The 23,963-nt window shown below is 35.7% G+C and overlaps 1 long non-coding RNA gene and 1 pseudogene across 1 annotated transcript; one reads left to right on the top strand and one right to left on the bottom strand.

The window, feature by feature from the left end:
* Positions 1-398: 398 nt before the first annotated feature.
* On the bottom strand, positions 399-1,624 carry LOC133832377 (acetyl-coenzyme A carboxylase carboxyl transferase subunit beta, chloroplastic-like; annotated as a pseudogene).
* An 11,926-nt stretch (positions 1,625-13,550) lies between these two features.
* On the top strand, positions 13,551-17,634 carry LOC133830637 (uncharacterized). The gene is made up of 5 exons (XR_009892152.1): positions 13,551-13,860; positions 13,940-14,137; positions 15,037-15,137; positions 16,567-16,791; positions 17,412-17,634. It is a non-coding gene; the product is annotated as an uncharacterized LOC133830637 (long non-coding RNA).
* The last annotated feature ends 6,329 nt before the right edge of the window (positions 17,635-23,963 follow it).

Here is a 23,963-nt window from a genome sequence, read left to right as displayed (position 1 = left end):
TAATTATTGAACAATAAAATTATATTTTCATCACACATACTTTTAATAATAAACTAAATAACAAGTATGAAAGAAATTATAAATATTAAAAATTTTATATATTTTTTAATTTTATTTTACAAATATTAAAGTCAAACATGTTGCAATTTATTAATTCTTTATGAGGTAGTTTTTTTTAAAAAAAAAAATTAATATGATTTGTTCTTATTTTATGTTTAATAGAATAAAAATTAAATTTTGCAATTGATTTTTCTTTTAAAATATGGAGATATAAATTTTCTTTATTAGTTTAATAGTGCATGGGTGTAGATTAATTTTATTTTTTTTCTATTAAATTTTTTTATAAAAGGATAATTTTGTACCAAATAAAAATTCGTAAGGGGTGTGAAAAGATACTTTTAAATTTTATAATGGGTGTAATTAGAAACGAACCTTTTATAAAAATATGGCTTTACCATATTACTATCACAATCAAATAATTTATTTGATTGATAATCATATAAAGCAGAAGATATTTTAGCCATTTGCGTTAAGCTCAAACTTCCTTCTTGCATGCGCGCTCTTCCGGAAGCACACACTAGAATGAGCGGTAAATTTTGATTGGTAGCATACTCGATCAAACGTGTTATTTTCTCGCCCACTTCAGATCCTTTACTACCTCTTATAAATTGAAAATCCATAACCCGAATTGCTACAAGAATATCCTTTAGTTGACCTGTACCTATTTGAACATCCTCAGTTAATCTTGTCTTTATTTGATAAGAATCAACACGCTCTTTCTAAGGTTCCTCCTCCGAATGAAATTCAATAGGATCCAGAGAGACCACGTCTTCATCCATAGGATCCCAAGTACCTGGATCAATCAAAAGTTCGATTCTATCTGAACTATTCATTTTCAAATGACATCCACAATGTTCACAAATATTCATTTTTGATTACAAAGATTTCTTATAATTTAATCCATAACAATTTTCACATTGAACCCGCAAAAGTCTATATTTTTAGTTACATCTGAATCATTAGAACTTTCTCTTATAGTTAAATCTCTATTATCCGTACTAGTACTTATAGAGGAACTCCCACTTTCATTATTATTTCCTCTTTCGCCACAAATACAACTATAAATGTAATTGTCATTGTAATTATCACTCCTAGTTAAATTGTAACTATCAACACATAGTTGATGAGGAAGATGATTGTCAATGCAACTAGTAATGTGATTGTTCCAACTATATTTTGTATCATATACGTAATGATCATAGCGAGGATCATTAGTCTTCGATACATTATTCAGATAACTATAAAAAGAATTTTCTGGTTCACTTAGAAAAGATGGGTTGTTGTCAATCTCAAAAATTTGATTTTCAATATCAAAATATATAGAGTAACTATCCCTAACTAAACAAGTGTCATTAGGTATGAAATTCCGAATGTACCTAACGTCGATTAAATGATCAACGTTACTATAATTAGAATTGTCACTATCACTCCTACTAGGGATGTCTTTATCCATATCATTTCAAATTTGATCTTCATTTACACTCGTATTTTCAATAGGACCACCAAGATTATTATTTATTTATTTGGAGGCCTTAAGCCTAAGCTTGATCCCATAATTTTTCATCACTATACCTGAAACAAGTTTTATTTATACATACTTTATAAAAAAAAATTTCCCTAGTCTATATCGATTTTTTAGGAAAAAAACTTAACTTTTTAAGTTAAGTTTCTCTTCCTATAACACATCCCGCAAAATTTGGAGTTGAATTTCACAAAACGTGGGCATTTGCCAACTCAACCCACAAAAAGATGAGAAGGTAGATTTTTTCTTCTTCATTATTCTGGGTTTTAAAAACTACATTTTGGTTCCCTTCGAAACAATTTACGATAGGATTACTTTTTAAAACATGATTTTATTTTTAAGTTATTACACAATTTCAAAGCAACCAAACAACCTAACAAGTTACCAAAAAGTATCTTGTTATGTTCTATTTAAAAATTACCAAATAGTACTTGAAGAAACCATTTTTAAAAAAGTTAATCCGATAGGTTTCTAAAATAGCTTTTAAGGTTGTTTAAGATATTGTATGCTAACTTTTACATGTAAAACATAAATACACTTTTTGATAACTTACGGAGTTTGCGTTTAAATTATAGTTAATTTTTTTGTTAATCAAACAGAAAAGTAACTAAAAAATTAATTTTGAATCATAGCACGAAACCAACCTCCTTCAAATCATCTTCTTTGGCAATGGAAAATAACCAACTAAAAAGTTGCTTTTAAAGGCAGATACACCTATGAACTTTCTAGAAAATAACAATGAAATAGAGGGAATGGGCGGTTGGATTTTGTTCCTCTTGAATTGCTCATTCCAATTGTAATGTCTTACTAATCCAAGACCATTACATCATGTGCTAAAAATAGTGCTTAACTCGTTAAACGAGTCATTTGGACTTAAAAGTGTAATAAAGATTAAACAACAATTTCGGTATTAAAAATTTTGGTCAACGAAGTTAAACTTTCCATTAAAAAGGTTTGACTAAATACAAGGTGTTGACCGCGTTTTTGGCCAACGACGTGTAGATGTCAAAAACGATAAAAACCTTCAAGAGAAATAAACGACACAGACGATTTTTATAGTGGTTCAGCCCCAATGTGTTGGTAATAGCCTAATCCACTTAGAGTTGTGATTATAGATCTGCACACAAGATCAGATGAACCTGAGTCAACTGAGTTTCTTCAGTGCAGATTACAAGAATACAAGAATTCTCTCAAATACAAGTACTCTCTCTCTCTAGAAAATTAGAATTCGAATCAAAAGTTCAAAAGTCCTCTTTATGATGCCATAAGCCTTGTATTTACAAGCTCAGGATCGTACAGATGATATCCCCATAATCGGGATATTTTGCCATTCTCATTATATTTAATTTACAATAATACTCAAAATATAACAGTATACTATATTCGTGGCATAAACTGAGAGATTCCCGCACAAGCCAAGACCAATTCTTGTTGAAGCCGTTTCTGGGATCTCTTACGTAGCTCTGCTCTGTCTAGTCGATCCATATCTCATTCAGGCTGGTCGATCACACCTTCACTGGGCAGACACGCACCTGACTGGGCAGACATGCACTTGACTAGGCAGACATGCACTTGGCTAGGCAGACATGGTCATGACTGGTCGGACATGGTCATGACTGGTAAGACATGGTCATGCCTGGGCAGAAAAACACATGACTGGTTGTACATGGTCATGCCTGGGCAGACAAACATGTGACTGGTCGGACATGGTCATGCCTGGGTAGACAAACATGTGACTGGCCAGTCAAAAATTCTTCACTGGTCTACCGGGTCATTTCTAAGCCAGATCACCCAACCATTCCTTGCCATTTGTCATTTTTATTGCCACGTCATCGAACTCCAATTTTTGGGGATAACACAAGGGATCCCAAAGGTTTTAAATAAAAAATGCAGTTACAACAAAATTACAAAACTAGCTGACCTAAGCGGCAAAATCGAGCCAATAACCCATGTTCCTCAAAATATCTCGACAGTGGCGGTCGAGCAGGCTGAGTATGTACACGCCGCCTCTACAGTTCTCCAACTCATGGCTAATCCAGATTTTCTTTACCCTTACCTGCACCATAAAGCACCCGTGAGTCGAAGCCCGGCAAGAGAACTATCACGACATTTAAAACTCATAATAAGCATGACAACAGATAACAAAATTCATGACAATCCAATATTCATTCATTCGACTTCTGCCGAACCAATGGGTTCATAACCTTGTAAGTATCCCCGCCATCTCGACCTACATTACACATGCAATTTGCTGAATACGGCCAGTGCCGATCACTCACGTATAATTATTCAACAATCAGATGCAACAAATAAAACCAGATAGAATCACACAACCATTATTCACAATTTAAATACAATAATAATTTTTTCCAAATAATAGGGCAAGTGCTCAACACATGGTGCAAGTGTCAATTCTCTTACCTTAAGTCCTGAGCAACTTAGCGAAGCGACCCTGGGTACGATCCCTTTCACCAGAGCCTTGCAGAAAACCCTAGTCACAACACGATGGGTACATTAATCAGGGCTAATTCAGATAATGGGCTCCAAGACCAAGCCCTAGCTTTCGGGACCTTGGATTACACTAAACAGGATAGCGGGATCATCCCCTGAGCCTCCCAAGATAACTCCTTAAAACCATAAATAAAATGCACTGCATTAGCACTGTGGCGTACCCCTGCAGCTCCGCGACTCTAAAACAAACCGAGAAGCCCCTATGTAAAGCTCGTGCATTTTGAGCCGCGATGCTTCCCTAAAGGCCCGCGGCACTCCAATGTACAAAGAGGTTCCCTATCATTTTTCCCCATTTAGGGCTGTGACGCCCCCTCTAAAGGGTTGCGGTGCCACAACATTCCGAGGCAAACCCACCCTCAAAGAAACTCAAGCGGGCTGCGGCGCTTGCCCCAAGCGGTACAGCACTACTGCGGTAAAACCTAGAATTGCACTTTTTTAGAAATTTCAAACAAAACCAAATGACCCAAAATCGACCCCAAACAAGTTTTCTAAGAGATTTAACACTCCCAATCGACCATAAAACAACAACATAACTCATCCAAGACATCAAAACACATTAAAACCAAAGTTTGCATCTTTTGAGTTTTGAGACAAAATTTACCTCAAATCCGAGATTCCCAAGCCAAATCCCAAGTTCTTTGCATTCCACCATCAACAACCACACGAAATTCCCTAGAAACCTCCAAATTCTTAGAAATGACCTTAACCCCGAAACTATCAAGAACTTTGAAAAAACTTCAAGAAAACTAGAACAAGTAAGTTACCTCTGAGATAATTCCGAGTTTTCCTCCGTCAATGTCAAGTCCTAACAGCTCCTAGCCCCTTGCAAACTTCCCAAAAATTCAAGAACAATCCCAAGTTGCCAACTATGTGTAGAGATCATGGTTGGTTAAAGAAAAGCTAAGTAAGGGAGAGGGAACGATTGTTGGAGTTTTATGCCCTAATTAAAACTAAATTTCTTTGTAATCTCATTTTATTATCAATAAAATAATAGAAATCATTTTTAACTTGGTTAATCACTTTGCTCACATGTTTTATTTTTAATGATTATTTGTTTAATATAAAATTCTATTAAATCCCGAGCATATAGCTAATCATATGTGTAGTGACGTATTCACAGTGGAATATAAATATGATTATATGTTCAAAAATCAGTTAGTCCTAAGATTAGTCAGTGCACAACATTTACACTGACATGTCAATCTACAATATGATCTACTTACACATTATAGTGTTATGTTATTTCCAGAACATTAGCAAAGTAGATAAGATCGGATGTATTTGTTACATCGGGCTGGACCGATATTGACTTTAGATAGATAAGTAAACATACCGTTATTATCTATTCTAGTCATATTATATAGTTTACCATATGTCAATTCAATCTTAATTCTGAGTGGTTAGTATTCTAATTGATTATATTATTTGAGTTCTTTGACTTGTTCGTTACTAGTTTACCCTACGGACTAGCCCATACTTACATTTTGGGAACTCGGTAGTATAATTGTGTGGGAGTGTTAATCATAGATATGAACATCTATAACATCTAATGAAGAAGTAAAACGATGGTTTCCTTTTAGTTTAGTTCGAGGAGCTAAATGATAGAGATCTCATTTCAGTAATTAATATTAGTTTACTGAAATATCAATTACAAAGAACTAAGTGTTTTAAGGATAAAATACATTGAGGGGTAAAACGGTAGTTTAGTCCCATCTCATTGTAGACTGCCTATAGATAATTGAGTGATAATTATGGTTGTAACAATGAATAACTAATAACGTATTTATATTTCTTATAGAGCATTCTATGAATTCAAGAGTGCAATTCTGAGTTTTTATTGGAGTCACAAGGAATTAATAAGTTAGTAAATTTATTTGTTAAGTTTATGATAACTTATTGGAGCTTGATTTCATAGGCCCATAGTCCCCACACTACCTTGGATAAAATCATCTAGATAGTGTCAATTAATTGATTTAATCATCAATTAGAATTATTAAAGTTAAACAGGTCAATTTTTGATAATTTTACAAAGTTATGCAATTTAGAGAAGAAAATATATTTTAAGGCAGATTTATTAATTAAGGCAAAATTGGTGTCTAAAATAATAAATAAGTTTAAATCAAGGTTCAAACTATAAATAATTAATTTTATAAATGATTTAAATATTTATATAATTAATTAATCAATAGAAAATAATACGGCCTTGAATTTAAGCCTGACAAACTTATAATTAAATAGGAAATTTCACGGGCCTATAGCCCATGAGAATTTCGACCAAAGAGGTGAATTTACCTATTATTTTATTGATTTTTTAATTAAATAAGTGACCTAATTGAGCCTAAAAAAGGAATGCTAAGAGAGTTGAAAACAGAAGAACAGAGCTTCTAGTTTTTGATACTCTAGGGTTTTAGACTCTCTTTACAACAAAAGTTCTTTTCTAAGCCTCTATATTCTCTTCTCTTCTTCTCTCTGTATCTATCTCATGTGTTGAGAATTTCTCACTCTAGTCTAGGTGATTCTAAGGATACTGTGGGAGACTGTGAAGAAGTTTGAAGATCGGTTCAGTTTCTTGGTAATATCATTCGACAGAAAGGATACAAGGGTTAGAGAAATTGAAGGAATGACTTATTCATTCCGCTGCACATAATGTAAGTGTTTTTTTCATTATCTCTGTTTAATTCAACTATAGAAACATGCTCTAGGTTTTCTTATATTACTTTGTTTAATATATGATTTACATGAAAATAAATAAGATTTTGTATAAGTAATTCCCAACAATTGGTCTCAGAGCCTTTGATAATTTTTATTTTCATATATGAACATGGTAAAATTGAAATATTTGATCTGTTGAGTAATTTGATGGATTTCATGTTTTTACGAAGCATATTGAATTTTATGTGATTCTTAGAAAATTCGGGTTATTTTGTTGTATTTTCTATGCAATTAATTTTTATAAATGCTTTATTTGGTGTAAAACATTGTAAAAATTATTTAAAAAATGTTTTTGGGTTGAAAAATTACACACAAAAAATTCAGAATTTTTTTTGGGCTGCAAGGGCCACCTACGTGCACATCTGCGTGTGTTTCCTTTCCTCGTGCACGCAGGACTCAGCAGCCACCCCACGTACCTCGGTGCAGCACCCTTGCGCGCGCATGTCCCCAGTCAACCACGGTGAACAGTACTCGATACAGGTACTATTCATGAGATTTTTCTTTTAAATTTTGTAAAAAAAATTAAAGATAATAAAATATGAAATTAATTTTTTGAACAAACCCAAAAATATCAAATTTATTTTATCATTTAATTTTTTTTAAAATAAGATAATTTTGTTGTTTATTATTTAAAAATTAGATATTTTCTACAAAGTTTCAAATTCAAATATTTTAATATATTAAAATAGGTTAACTAATTAATTAATTTTAAATCTTTTAATATATTAAAATATGATAATTAAGTTATCAGATATTAAATATTTTTTAAAATAATCGTTATATTTTATACCTTTATTTGAAAATATTAATATTTGATTATTCTATGCATTTTAATATTTAAATTATTTTAAATTTAAAAATTTGTTTACTAGATATTTTTATAGATATTTGAATTTGTTTAACTGTTTAAGATATTTTAGGTTTGTTATAACTATTAATATTTTTTTTTATAAATGGTTAAGATATTTGTTCATAGTTGTAACAACACAAGATATTTTTTTGAAAAACAGTTAATGATATTTGTTTTAAAATTTAAAATTGGTTAGATTTTAAAAATATCACGTTTTGCAAACCAATTAATAAAATATTTTTTTGTTAATAAATGGAATTTAAATTAACTTTAGGTTAATTGTTGATAAAACATATTTAAATTAAATTAATATTTTTCAAAATGACATAAACTAAGTTGATTGTTGATAAATGAAATTTAAATTAACTTTCGTTAATTGTTGATAAATTTCATTTAAATTGACTTATTTATTTTTTACAAAAATTTAATTATTTCAAATTTTGGATAAATTCTAGAAAATTAATTGTGGTATTTTTGCATAAATTCATAAACTTGGTCATATAGTAACATGATTAGGACCATCCAATTAGAACATGTCTGTTTTCACTATATGTGCTATTTTTGCAATTAGGCTTAGATGCATATAGTGGCACACATATGTTTGCATAATATATGGTATTTTGCTAAATAAAACATTCATATCATTCATAAAATTATATGTTTTATTTGGGCCCATTAGAAAATATAAAGTTTAAATTCTCCTCTTGTGGGTGATTCCACTTGTGAATGCTCATTTGCTTTGCATGACTATAGTGAGCCTAATAAATTAATAACAATTAATAAAACGAATGTTTAAATTCCTGTCTTTTGGACCTTGTATGGAAGTTTGGGCGCCCTAGTAGTGGGAACGACATACTGGACCCAGCCCTCGTTCATACAAGCCCAATTGTTATGGCCCATTTGCCTGAGTTGGACTTAATTGTATAAGTTCATTATAATAGTTAAACCTAATATTGATTAGCAACAAATTAATTCTAATTTAATTGAAATTTTTGCAATGTGACACTTTAGAATTAATAGAAAATTAGAGGACTTTGGTTTTGAAAATTTAATTTTACAATTTTTTGGAGAACTATAGTCATTAATTTTGGAAAATTAATAATAAAAATACTATTTTTTTAATGAGCTTATTTTACGAATTATATTCGATCTCCACCGTTAATTTAACAAGGTCGATAGCTTAATGGGGCCTTGAGACGCTTCGATTCATCCCCCTACAGAAGGTGTTTATTAATTATTTTGACAATGTTAGATTTCGAAAGATAGATAATTATAGGTCAAATTCTACTAGACTCACCCCAACGGTAACTGCTAGGACTAAATCTGTGATTATTGAAACTGTGGGTCTAGCTCATAAAATAACAAATTTTGTTTTCTTATTTTGATCGAATAGTAGGTTGTAATAATGATGTCCATTATTAAATGAGTTTACAACTCTATTTAACTAACGATATTATTTTTGACTCTCGCCAACAAAGACAACAATATCATAGATTAGTTAAACACCTAAAGAAATAGAGATATGGTTATTTTGATATTTTTTCCATATCTTACATATTTTGTGGTATATGTTGTGTTATTTCTTGAAATTTGAGTGAATAGAAGTTTTATTTTGCAAATGTGATTGATTTCTATTTTATTTATAATATGTAGTATTATTATGGTTGTGTCTACTCCCATCATTTCTCAACTTTCAATGGAGAAACTCGCTGGAGAAAACTTCCTTAAGTGGAAGCAGAACATCAACATAGTATTGATTAGTGATAACTCCAAGTTCGTCATGACTAAAGAATCCCCAGAAATTCCAGCTGAAGGAGCTATCAAGATTGTTAGAGACAAATACGAGCGTTGGCAGGCGGCTAACAATAAGGCACGATACTACATGTTGACTAGTATGGTTGACACTCTCAAGAAAAAAGATGGAGAATGTTGAGACGGCCTACGAAATCATGGATCAGCTCCAAGACATGTTCGGGGCAAAATCAGGGCGAACTCGTTTTGAGGCCACCAAGAAGTATGCCAATGCTCGAATGGCAACACGTTCGCGATCATCTGATCAAAATGACCAACTACTTCCAGGAATTTGAACTACACGGAGTAATAATAGATGAGGAAACTCAAGTCAGCTTAATCCTCAACATTCTCTTTCCAGCATTCCTGGCGTTCACCACCAACTATGTGATGAACAAAATCAACTATGGTCTGACACAGCTCATGAACGAGCTTCAAAATTTTGAGTCTATCATGGGTGGACCAAGTAAGGGAGGAGAAAAGAAGACTACTGCTACTGCTGCTGATCCAGCTAAGGCTGAAGCTAACCAAGATTCGTCTTCAATAGTTGGAAAAAAGAGGAAAGGTGGAGAAGACAACAATCCCAAACCTACAAAGGCTGCAAAGATGAGTGCACAACCAAATGCACAGACGCCTAAGGGGAAGAACAAGAAAAACAAGAAAGGTAAAGGTAAGTGTTTTCACTGCAAAGAGAATGGGCACTGGAAACAGGAATTCCCCAAGTTTCTAGCAGTGAAAAACAAAGGTAATGATTATAGTTCATTTATCTTAGAAACATGTGTTTTAGAGAATGATAAATTTGGTTGGTTTATTGATTCTGGACCTACTAACCATGCTTGTAATTCTTTACAGCTTCTTGAATCGTGGGAGGAAGTGGACGAAGGCAGCTTAAAGCTTAGAGTTGGGAATGGAGCGCTCGTTGCAGTCCATGCTAAAGGAAGAGTGTTGACGTCGTTTTTCGTCAACTTAAAAAAAGGAGAGCAATTAAACAAGAATATACTAGAGGAAATGAATAAAAAGAATGAAAATCAGATCTTTTTACGTGGTTCAGCAGTTAAAAATCTTCCTAGTCCACGAGTCTATATTATTAGCTCTTTGGAGTCTTCTGGAAACTCTCAGAGAATAGTTGCCAAGAGTTTATTCTCCAAATCTTAATATTTCAGTCCTTTACAAATGAAGTTTACATCTCTATTTATAGAGAAGGTTTCAGAATTCGTTCCCACATATTTCGGGAAGATATTCTATAAATTAAATAAAATAATGCCAATAAATGCATTATTTGCTATGCACGCAGTAATATCCCATAAAATGAGGGATTTAATACCAATATTACATTAGATCCCTTAAATATTGGGAATTTATAATAATAAATTCATTCACACTCAGCTAACGTGTTCGGATGCTGGATCCATGTGTCTTCGAGATCGTTTGTCTATTACGAGCTCGTCATCTCACTTCGCCTATGCTCCCAACAAGTAATCATTGACAAAGCCGTCACCTTCTAGCTTACTCCTCTCGAGCTTGAACCATCTTGTCTGAGGGCAGGAGATGCATCAAGAAACTTATACAAGTGTCGAACCCTTACTTATTGTGAGTTGCGAGTTCACTTTATAGGCTCAAAACACCTTCGAGGCTACATACTATTCGAGCTCACAAGATCTCTGACTGGTGGACCTCATAATGACCTTGCTTATTTCGAGCTTACACCTTACGAACCTGAATTTCGAGGTGAAAGTTCCCATTCTCGAAATCTAGGTGTAACATTTTTTCCCCTCAAAAGTATCAGTTCGAATCCCATGAGAAGGAAACTTTTGAACTGTCCCTTTTTTGAAAACTGAACTACCTACCACACTCGAGTGTGGACACACGGCAGCCACAGGTTGCTCAATCAGAGTACTTGAGTACCTTTTCAGCACACCCACGGCCTTTCACATTCCAGCTTTTTGCCGCCATTGTTACATTTGCACCTGACCATTGGATCAAATACCAAATCTAGCCAAAGGCCCAGATTAGCTCGACCCTTAATCTCCTCTTGGGACACATATATATAACTGTGTCGTCCCCTTCTTCTTCATTTTAACATTTTAAGTTTCAGAAAGAAAAACCAGAGCCAAAAAATCCCTTTTCCTCTTTGCATGTATTCTAAACCGAGAAAACAAAACAATCTTGGCATGTTCGACTCCGTGAGATCACTTTTGCAACCACTCCTTCAGTCGTCGATTCATTGTATCTACAAGCTTCAGTGTGTAAGTTTCATGTTCTTGACCCCATACATTTTTTTTTCGTGCATTTTTATGTTTCTGCTGCACTGAGAACATATTTACTAGTTTCTCACTAGTTTTATAAGAATATTCATAGTAATTAGTAATCTCAAACACATTGTTTAGCTGATACTGCGTAAATTTTGAGTTCAAAATTTTTGATATCATGGGTTTCAAACCCAGATTTAGTTCAAAAGACGTAAATGTAGGTTCTTATTTTTATTTTTTTAGACTACGGGTAAGGTATCATGTAGACCAAGAAATGGGGTACTGAATTAGGGTTTTAAATTGCACGTTTCCCAAAATTATCACCTTTTTGAGTAACTGTCAACTTTTTCCCTGGAAATATGAGATTCTTAAAATGAATCCACTTTCCCTCCTTCGTGTCAAATACACACTCGAAGCCCGAACCTTACAATGGCTTGGGGTTTTTCCTCGAGTTCGACTCATTCTTTTGAGATTTTGGTCTCGATCGAGCTTATTTCGTGATTTCGGGAATTCGAGCTCGAATCACTTAAAATTTTACTCTGATTTCTTGTGTACCTGGCCCTCACCCTTTTCTTTCTTGCTAGATGTCGCAAAATTATGAAAAATGGTGGGGGTCAGTGCTCGCAGTTCCTTATTCCCCGACAACTCCAAGTCAAGAATCTCCATTCACTCGAAACTAGCAGCTAATTCGCGAACATAAAGTGAGGTGAAAGCAAGAAGATATTCGAACTCACTTCCGTAGTCAAATTAACGAGGTTGAGGAGAGGAAAAGGAGGAAACTTTGGGTCGCAATCTATCCAGACCCAGACCCCAAGCTTAGACCGGTCCCTCTCGACCCCATGCTCAAAGTAACCGTTGCCTACAAGCCTGGTGAGTTTACTATCTCGCTGATGGAGGATTCATCAAACCGTACGTCCACCTTGCAACCTGTTGCTATTCCTACCTCTAGGGAGGAATTTTTCGAGGCCGAGCATTACTGAAGCTTGGTTATTTCATTAGGACAAATCTTCGACATCCTGGCTTGCCACGACCTAGGATTTTCAGGCTCACTGAGGTGTCGAGCTCCTACCTCCAACAAACGAAGCTGCTACCTGGGTGATGGTCGTCCTGACAATAAACTAAGCTCGCAGCTAGGAGTCGCGAGCATATGAAGGCGGGGGCGCTACTGCCCTTGAAATCCTTTTTTAAGGATTTTATGGATTTTTTTGGGCTCACGCCCTTCCAACTCTAGACTAATTCATACAGGGTCTTGTCAGCCCTGAGGTCACTGTACCATGAATTAAAGTGGGAAGGACCTTCACCAAGAGAGATCATGTATCTCTTTGCCTGAAAAGCAACCCCTCTCGGGCTCGGGGAGGAGACGACTTCTACTACCTGTCGAGCTATCCCAAGGAGAAGAAATTTTTTGAAGACATGCCCAACACTACTACAAAATACCTTTTACGGGACACTTTTTTAGGACACGCACATAAATGCAAGTCCTTAAAAATATTTATGAAGTTTTTAGGACACTCATTGAGAGTCCTGAAAAAACGTAATTTAAGACTCGCAATGAGTGTCCTAAAAGAAAATGCGAGTCCTAAAAAAATCTGGGCTATAAAAATAAGTGTTTTACTTAATATTTTTAAGGACTTGCTTTGAGAGTCTTTAATACTCTTTTAGGACTCGCAATGAATGTCCTAAAAGAATCTGCGAGTCCTAAAAAATCTGAGCTAAAAAATAAATATTTCACTTAAAAAATTTAAGGACTTGCTTCAGGAGTCTTACTATTTTTTTTAGAAGCAAGTCCTAAAAAAGTATTAAGAACCCTCATTTTTAGTATTAAGACTCTCCAAACGAGTCCTTAATTATTTTGAAGTAAAAAGCATAAAAAAACTATGGCTTTTTCGAAATTATAAGAAAACTCATCAGCCATTTGGGGATTTATTCATCACACGATCTAGGGCTGCTGGGTGGTGAACGGCGGCTGCTGGGCGAACAGCTGCTCGGCGGCGGCTGGGTGAACGGCGACGGTGATGGTGGTGAACGCCTCCAGCAAGCGTGGGTTCTCGGCTCCAGCACTCTCGGCGGCGGTGCGGGTTCTCGGCTCCATCACTCTCGGCGGCGGCGTGCTTCTCAGCGTGGGTCTCTGCTGGTTGCTGGTTGCTGGTTCACGATTCCAGCAGGTTATCTTTTGCACCTTTTATTTAATCTATCCACCATTATGTTTAAAATTTTATTTCTTATTTTGTCTCTCTCTTCCAGACCTCATCTCTCTCAAAATCCCTAGAATTCCTCTACACATCTAGCTCTCACTGCCTTTGAAATCCCTCATTTCAATACAAAGGGACCAAAGCCCAAATGAATCCTCATCATATCATCTCACTGTTTCTATGTGCATCGTCTTCCCCCTTCTTTCTCTACGGAGCTGTCTAGGTTTCATTTCATTTACAACCAAGTGTGGTAAGTTTCGATTCTTATATTTGGTGACCTTATTTGTTTTTTGTTTCCTCTGACTGTAAAATCTATCTTTTGTTAATAGATTTATATATTTCTTTATGGAAAGACTTTTGGTAAATGGTTAAGAATGACTTTGTGAGCATCCCATGAGCATAAGACATATGGAAGTGTTTAAAGACTGAATATATTTGATCTTTAAAATAATTCCTTAAGGTTCTTTGTTCTTCTCAATTTTTTTTTTCATGTTAATTTCTATTCATGTTGATTTGGGGATATCTTTAGGTGAGTCTTGCTCCTGTATATTTTTTAAGAAAGTAGTAGCAACGTTGGTAATATTTTTTCTCCCCTGTCTCCTTTTCATTTTAATTTTATACCCATCATGATTTTGGTATACTACCCATTGTGATTTCTGGAATCACTTGAATGTTCAAAACGTAAGAATAAAATATAAGAAAAGAGCACTTTGAAGAAGTAGTTAGTTTACTATGCTCACGGGGAGATATTATATATATATATAAATCATTTATAGGTGATGTCTCTTCAATTAATTATATATGATGTTGTTAAATTTTTAATCTTCTGTTTTTTTATATTTTAATTTGTAATAGAAAGATGATATTTCCTACAATAGAACTTTAATAATAATAGTTATTTAAAAATTTGTAGGACCATGTTTGATGTGTTTCTTGTGGACTTCTTGAATGTCATGTTTACAAATTGCCACTTATGATAACTTTAAAAGCTTGGCTCTGTTTATGTAATGTAGTTTAGAATTATAGATGTTTCCTATACGAAAGCCTAAAAGATTGAAGAGTATTCTAGTATTTCTTGAGACTATATATATATATATATATAGATAGAGGTATCCAAGTAAGTCTGATTCATGTCTTTTAATCTCAAAGCTGTTGCAGCCCCAAATTAGTAGAAATTAAATGATGGCTTCTACTAAAGATCAAGTTCTACAAGCTAGCAAATATTGTCAGAAATTGCACTAAATGATCAGGTACTGAGTTTATATTTCAAATGAATTTCCTTTTGTTTCCACACTTTATTTAATAGTATTGAAACTTGAAAGAGCTTGGTTATATATATATAGTAATTGGAATAGTAATTCATAGTTATACCATTAAGACAAAATAGAAAAACACAGATTGTGGTGGAGCATGAACCTATACATATAATATAATCTAATTCAAACAAATGAGGTGCACACCAACCGTTTGTTAAATGGCCTCTCGAAACTCTGTTATTGTTATTTGTATTAGTTCTATTTTGGATGGAATAAGTTAAAATGGTTGGTCTTGCCATTGCTTTCATTTTATTTAGCAGCTATTGCTGTCACATAAAACTTAAATTAGTTATCAGTTGTGTTAGTGTTGAATTTATTCTTCGATGTATTTATGAGCTTATATGCCTGTGGTTGTGCATTATGCAGGTTGATCATTCTCAACTTATTTTGGTCTATATGTATTATTAATTTTCATCATGTCCTAATGCAATTTATGCTATTTGGTAAATGCCTTGTTCTAATTACAATTCATTTATCAACAAATTTATACTTGCAGTTCAAGACTAGACTATTTAATTGTTGAAAAGATTATCTGGTCTAAACTTGCTGGACTAAAATAATTTTTTTAGTTTCATTTGGTTGATATTGTCTTAAGGACAACTTTTTTAGTAATGATTTATCATTGTATTTATGTGAATGAACATTTATTATAGATTTGTTCTCTGTTTTTGTTATGCCTTTGACTTTAACTCTGTTTTTTGTTGAGTTGAAGTGTTTTGATCATAATAATGAATATATCATTATTTTTACCTAAACCAACATTTACTTATTAATGAATTTTATATCTTGCTAATTGCTGAGATGATATATGGGTGCAAAGCAATACTTTTTAAAACTATTTGACTCTTGTTTGTAGGCCAGATTTGATTTATATATATATAGAAAGGAAGAAATAAAACTATCTCTTTTTTAACAGCAAGTATTTGTTTTCTTTTGAAATTAGTGGGGCTGAAAAATTACATGAAAATTTGCACATGAAATTTTTTATATGTATATATATGCTATTTATCTCAGACCAAATGATAGTTTGCCACGTTCAGTATATATTTGAAATCTACTGTGAAGTTGTTATCTATAAATATACATATTATATATAAGCTTATGCAATGGTGACAAGTTTTCTTTCACCAATCAAATTATGGTGAAAGAAATCATACCATATTGAAAGGAAGTTTATGACTAGTCAAGTTCATAAGCTTACGTGTGAATAGATACATGGTGACCTCTATAGTCTCTTATTTATGTGCATTTATTTATCGAAGTTTTAATAAGAACATATTAATAGACGGAGTTAACACTTGTGGTGCCATTTACTTGGTTAAAGTTTTTTGTAGTGAGGCTAATCATGCTTGCGCTGTTTCAGGTTCGTCGCTTGAAAGAATTTGGGGTTACCAAGGGAGAATTGACTCGCTATTTGGATGCACTTTTGAAAGATAGTGAACATCTGGCAGCTATGATTGATAATGTGTCATCCGTAGATAATTTGGATTTTATTATGGAGAGTGACGCATTGGGCCATACAGTAATAGACCAGAGGCAAGGACATGAGAGTTTGGTCACTGTTGCTGGAACAATTAAACTTGAGGAGGTAACAACTTTACTATACAAGACTAGTTCTGTCTTTAGAATCTGTACTGTGTTGAGCTTGATGATCTTCTGTAAGAACTTAGCTCTTCATTCAAATAATAATATTAAATTAAATGGCAGTCTTGTTGAGGTAGTGTGGTTATATAGCTTTATGGTGAAGTTTTATTCATCTTTGGGTGTGTTGTGCTTTTGTGCAAAAAATTAAGCAGTTATCTTAGTTTTGGTCATTTGGTTAACTAGTGAACTAAAGTGTTTTTTTTTTACCGTCTGTGCAGCCTCCTAGTATATATTTATTGATCTTTTATTCTCAGTTACCTCATTTTTCACTGGCATGTTATCTTTAATTATTTTATTGTATAGGTAAGTTCTATTGGGGCTAAAGTATTGGGACAACTCAAAACACATTTTTTTCAGTGATTTACAATAAATAAAAACATGTACTGGTGAATTATGTTTTAATTTTCATGTAATATGTTTTTTTTTGTAACCTATTTATTTGTTAAATTTTCATGTAGTATATTTCTGTTAATTGATGTTGAGCTTTGCTTAGTCAGATTATACATTTTTTTTTTGAAAAGTTTGATGAAGCTAATAATTAAAGAACTTTTTTACAATGTGCAGGTTTATATTGAGATGCATTTCTTTAGCGCAATACTAGACAACAATGTTGAAGCTTTTAGAATCAAAATTATATTTCACTAACTTTGTATACATTTCTTGTTTTATATTTGGTGATGATAGAATTTTACTATAGTATAAACTATCATGTAATATGATTTTGTAAGTCGAGAAGACTAAATACTGGAATGATATTTTTGAGTAATTAATAAATTATTTTGTTGTATTTTCTTTTGAAATTTTAGAAATCTAACATATATAATACATTTTGGACACTCAAAGGGATATATTTTTTCTAAATCAAAATGAAAATTGTAGCTGCATTTTTTTTTTAAAAAAAATTACTTTTAAGGGCATGCAAAGTGAGTCCTAAAAAATTACTTAAAGAACTAAACTAGATTTTTTAGGACTCGCAATGAGAGTCCTAAAAACATAAGTAAAGACATTCAACCAGATTTTTTAGGACTTGCACCAGATTTTTTAGGACTCGCGTTGCGAGTCCTAAAAACATTCTTTTAGGACTCGCAATGGGAGTCCTAAAAACTTAATTAAAGACACTCGACTAGATTTTTTAGGACTCGCACTAGATTTTTTAGGACTCGCGTTGCGAGTCCTAAAAATGTTCTTTTAGGACTCGCATTGCGAGTCCTAAAAACTTAATTAAAGGCATTCAACCAGATTTTTTAGGACTCGCAATGCGAGTCCTAAAAAACCTTAGTTTTTAAGGCTCTCAAATAGAGGACTCGCGCCTCGCGAGTCCTAAAAACTTTTTTAGGACTCGCAATGCTAGTCCTAAAAATCATTTTTTGTAGTAGTGCAACCATCCCCCCAACTTCAAACTGGCCTTCTTATGGACAGATGGCCTGGCTCCTTCGAAGTTCTATTCGTTCCAACGAATTCGTAAGTACATATCCTCCCTTCTTTTCATGCTCGATTAATTTTTAGGCTCGATCTAATTGATATGCTCTGTTTCTTCAGCCAACTATCATCGCACTACTCCTACAGACTCAACGATGAAGCACAAGGAAGCTTTGCTCCAACTGCCGTACGGTAGGCGTTCTCTATCTTATCTTCTTCATGAAGATAAGCTTCGAGCCTGCGGCCTTCTGGAGCAGGATCAATCGATGGACAACGCCACCTACTGATAATACACTATGTGGGAGCACGTACCACTCCTTACTGACAAGCTTCCTCCGAGGCAGAAGTCAATGAGCTCGAGGGCCCGATCCCCAGTATGTCGCCACAAGAGTCCGTGCTCAGGAAATGATGCGAACGACGAGGCTTCGAGCTCGAGTGACAGAGGTAAAGTCATTCTCAGCTCGGCCTTGTGGTTTCCTTCCCTACTACAATATAAACCCGACACCCTGATCCTATTCCCAGATTCCAGGGATAATTTCCATGTATGGTCTTGGGTAGACGATAGGGTTCATAGATTCGATAGTTGGATAGGAAAATACCAAACTATGTATAGTTTAAATGAAGTTTGGGATGGGGTAGTCGTTCAATACGGAACAAACAATTATAAACACCTTTCGAGGTTAACTTCCACATATAGGAAAGGGACTCCCCCAGCCTCCTCTGAAGATAGGGGGATTACTTGGTTGCCGAGCACGAGGTCGGGGGAGAGTTCCCATTAGGTTTCTCGTCACTTGAATCTTTGTTTCCATTAAATGTTTGCTTCACATTTACTTTAGTATTTTGAGCTCGTATACTAATGTGTGACTCATTTATGCAGGCGATATGGATTCTGGCCTCGATAACGTGCTCAATTTCCGTTCGGGGGCCAAACAAAGCAAACACCCGAGAGCGTCACAAAAAACGAGATGGCCAGCTAAGGTCCCAAAAAAGGCTGAGGTGACTCCTCCTCCTCCGGGTCCCCAAGGCCCGAGGCAAGTTGTGACCACAGACCCCTAGGTCGGGGGTACCTGCCGAAGCTGCTACTTCTCTGCCTCCCGCCACCCAAATCCTTCAGGCGACTGCACCAGCTCTGAAGAAGCCAGTTCCCACTCGAGAGCGCTTGTTATCGATTTTGACTCATTCTGATGAGTATGTTATCGAAAATGCTGCAGGGACCCACATAGCCACTCTAGGCTTGGACATTTGGTCTCGAGTGGGTCAAAGCTTCAACAATCTCGGGGCTCCTCAGTGGCAATTTCTGACCAATGCGAGAGACTCCAGTGCCCTTTATGACAAGGGTACCAAGCTCATCTCCTCGGTGATTTTCTCTTACTTTGTTGTTATTTGCTTGGGTTTTTCTTGGCATATGCTCTAACCCAAGTTGTTTGTGTATAGGCCCTTGCTGCATTTGCTCAGCTGAATTACAAGCTGAACAATGAGGTTCATTCAAGCATGTCCTATGCTCAAGAGTCAAAGAATCTCCAGCTCAAGCTCGCTAACGAGTTCAAAGCTGCCAAGTCGAATCTGGAGGCCGAGCTCAAAGAGAAGAACTCGAGAATCAAAGAGCTTGAGGAGAACTCAAGAGTCAAGGAGCTTGAAAAGTTAAACGCTAAGCTCGAGGAGGAGAAAAAGGCCACCTTCGACATAATGGAGGGTGAAAAGGCTCGCCTCCTCGAGGAATTCAAGCGAAATAAGGATTGCACAGTAGACACGGCCATGTATAGGATCTGGGCCAACAATGTTGACCTCGATACTAACTTCCTGGATACCCTCGAGGACGAGTTCTTGGCGAAGTGGCAAGCTCGATTGGAGGCAAATGAAGCTAAGGAGGAGGCTGAAAAGGCTAAGGAGATGCCAGATGTCGCCGGGGGGGATGCTCCTGCTTCCTAGAAGCGAGATCATGGGCTGCGTCCCATTAAAAAAATTTCTTTTTCTTTTTTATGCCCCTGGGGAAAAAACAATTTATAGCTCGTATAAGAGTTTTTTTTTTTTTCAAACTTTTACATTTGATATCTTTAATTTTATGTTCAGCTTTTACTTTGATATTTTTTCTTTTATGTTTGCTTATTCATACAAACATCTGTTGAATTTAAGCTCAAGTTTCAATGCATTTATACACAGTTTGCTCGATATATCCATGTCCGATCTCGTTATTTGTCAAGGTCGGACCTTACTTTTACCACACACTCGAAAGTACTTATGTGGCATGTAAGACAGGTAGTTTAGTTATATCTTGCTTTTTCTAGTCACTTTTCCTCTTCCTCGAATAGCTCCTTAAGGTTATGAGGTCGAAACTATTTTTTTGCAAAATATTCCAACCTCGATCTCGACTTAGCTCGAAGTAGGTTTATTTATGCTCCAACTTTCGTCGATTAGTTTTAGCTAGTTTGTTCCAAACCTATTTAGGTTGTGTTTAGTTTGTAATCCATACACTTGTATTTATTTATTTATATATATTTTAAATAATCTAGTTGTGTCCAGATCATCTTAGCTCGCGTATCTGGTTATATCCAGATACTTATAACTTTAATAATCCAATTATGGCCCAGATCATCTTAGTTCGCGCATACACTTATAACCTTTATGTCGGGTTAATGATCCAGACATTTGCTAGTTTTCGTGTATACAACATTTTCGTGTCGGGTTAACCATCCAAACATTTTTATTTTATGTTATTTATTTTTTAAAACTCATGGTATCATTGTAAACCACCGATGCCCCCTTAATATCCTATGAGTGTGATCATAGGTTATTGTATTAAGAGAGTTTGCAAAAAATACAACATTAAATAAAGAAAATGACCTTTGATCAAAATTGAACATTTTATTAAGAAAAATTATGTAAAAAAAACATGCTTGGTTACAATGAGACATCATTCCTACACTATTGATAGTAAGGTCGTAGATGCTTGCCATTCCAAGCTCACGGTACCAATTCTTCGTTTAATCTGGCCAATTTATATACTCCAGGTCTAATAATGGACTCGATTTTGTAACATCCTTCCCAATTAGGTCCGAGTACGCCAGCAGACGGGTCCTTTGTAGCTAGGAATACAAGTCTTAGTACTAAGTCTCCCAATCCAAACTTTCTATCTCGAACCTTTTTATTGAAGTATCAAGTAGCTCGTTGTTGATATGTCGCATTCTTCAACTGAGCTTCATCTCGCCTTTCTTCAATTAGGTCCTGACTTACTTCGAGCTGGGATTGGTTCGAGGCTTGATCGTAAGCATGGCTTCAAATTGTAGGTATTTCAACCTCAATTGGTAACATGGCCTTCCATCCATATGCTAGGGAGAAAGGGGTGTGCCTTGTTGAAGTGCGAGTTGTGGTTCGATACGCCCATAAAACTTGAGGTAACTCCTCGGGCCATTTTCCTTTAGCCTCCTCCAACCTCTTCTTCATTGAGCTTTTGAGGGTTTTGTTGACTGCTTCAACCTAGCCATTTGCTTGGGGATGGGCAACGGAGGAAAAGCTTTTTATTATTCCATTTTTTTCACAAAAAATGGGTAAATAATTCACTGTCGAATTGAGTACCGTTATCTGATACTATTTTTCTGGGCATTCCGTATCGGCAAATGATGTTTTTTACCACAAAGTCCAGAACTTTTTTTGAGGTAATCATTGGCAGGGGTTCAGTCTCTAAAATAATCAACCGCGACCACAGTATACTTTACTCCACCTTTGCTGGTTTGTAACGAGCCTATAAGATCGATTCCCCATACTGCAAATTTCCATTGGGAGGTCATCATGGTTAGCTCGAATGGTGGAGATCGCAGAATTGTAGCAAATCACTAGCATTTATCACATTTCTTGACATATTCGAATGCATCTGCTTTGACAGTAGGCCAGAAGTATCCTTGTCTTATAATTTTCTTCGACAAAATATGCCCCCCAATATGGTCTCCAAAAAATCCTCCATGAATTTCTTCTAGGATTTTCTTTGCATCGGGTGGGGTCACACATCGAAGTAGTGTCATAGAATATCCTCTCCGATATAACCTTCCTTCCACAATAGTGTACCTCATAATCTGATACATCAATTTCTGAGCCTTGTTCCGTTCTACTGAGAGAATGCCGATTTCGAGGTAATCAACTATTGGGGTCATCCAGGTTGGTTCGGAGTCAATCATTTGTACGTCTTCCTCCTCAGGCTCATTGATACTGGGGGTTGATAGGAACTCTATTAGGACTATGTTCAGCATGTCAGACTTGTTGGACGTAGCGAGCCTGGCTAAGGCGTTCGCATTTGAGTTTTGTTCAAGGGGAACCTGCTCTATGGCATAGAACTCGAATTGTTCGAGTGCAGCCTTGACTTTTTCTAAATAAGCATCCATCCTTATGCCGCAAGCTTGATATTCCCCTAAAATTGGTTTAACCACCAACTGCGAATCACTGTAGTAGTGTATTGCCTTTGACTTGAGTTCCATGGCTATTCAAAGTCCTGCCAATAATTCTTCGTACTCAGCCTCATTATTAGATACTTCGAAGCTGAACCTCAAGGCGGAATGAAATTGATTTCCTGCTGGAGTGATTAGTACGATTCCTGCCCCCGATCCATTTTTTTTGGAAGACCCGTCGACATAAAGTTTCCAAAGGTCACGGGCTGGGGTTATAACCTCGTCGTCAGACACACCAGTACATTCTACGATGAAATCTGCCAGGGCTTGTCCCTTTATGGTCGTTCTCGGGTGATAAGTGATTATGAACTGTCTGAGTTTGACTGCCCATTTTAACAATCTACCCAAGGCTTCTAGTTTGGACAAGACTTGTCGCAGTGGTTGGTCAGTCAACACATGGATAGGGTGTGCTTGGAAATAAGATCGAAGCTTTCGAGATGAGTGGATCAGGCTGAGTGCCAGTTTTTCCATTAAAGGGTATCTCGATTCTGCCTCCAGTAACCTTTTGCTGACATAGTATACTGGTTTTTGTACCTTTTTGTCTTCTCGGACGAGCACAGCACTAATGGCGTGCTCAGTAGTAGCGGGATAAAAGTATAAGACTTCTCCTGTGATAGGTTTTGACAAGATCGGAGGTTCCGCGAGGTGCTTCTTTAAATCTTGGAATGCGAGCTCGCATTCATCTGTCCACTCGAACTTTTTGCCTCCTCTCAAAAGGTTGAAGAATGGAAGACAACGATCTGTAGATTTCAAAACAAACCTACTTAATGCCGCCATCTATCTAGTTAGACTTTATACATCTTTATGCTTTCGAGGTGAAGGCATATTGATTGATGCCTGGATCTTGTCATCATTGACCTCTATCCCTCGCAGGTTTCTATAAAACCGAGAAACATTCCCGAAGATACTCCGAAAGAGCATTTTTGTGGGTTGAGTTTCATGTTGTATTTTCGTAATACGGCAAAGCATTGTTTGAGGTCATCCACATGGTTATCGTTATGTTTAGACTTCTACGCCCTGATTTTCCCACGGGCTGATTAGCAAGCCGAGCTTCGGCCTAACCATGATTACCTCATGATCATCCCCAGGGCCGGAGCTTCTGTCGTAATGTCGTGCCTTCTTAGCTCGAGGAAGCCCCAAGAGCTCGCCTTCACCGTCCAAGACCGGGGCAGGAATTCCGAAGGTCGAAGACCGAGCTAAGTATGAAGCTCGTGGTACGAGCTGGATATGGAGGCTGTGACCCTTTGTGAAGTCAACACAC

This window comes from Humulus lupulus, chromosome 4, assembly GCF_963169125.1.
Source record: "Humulus lupulus chromosome 4, drHumLupu1.1, whole genome shotgun sequence".
Classification (NCBI taxonomy): domain Eukaryota; kingdom Viridiplantae; phylum Streptophyta; class Magnoliopsida; order Rosales; family Cannabaceae; genus Humulus; species Humulus lupulus.
The sequence above is the reverse complement of the archived record's forward strand: the minus strand, read 5'-3'. Positions and strand labels throughout refer to the sequence as shown.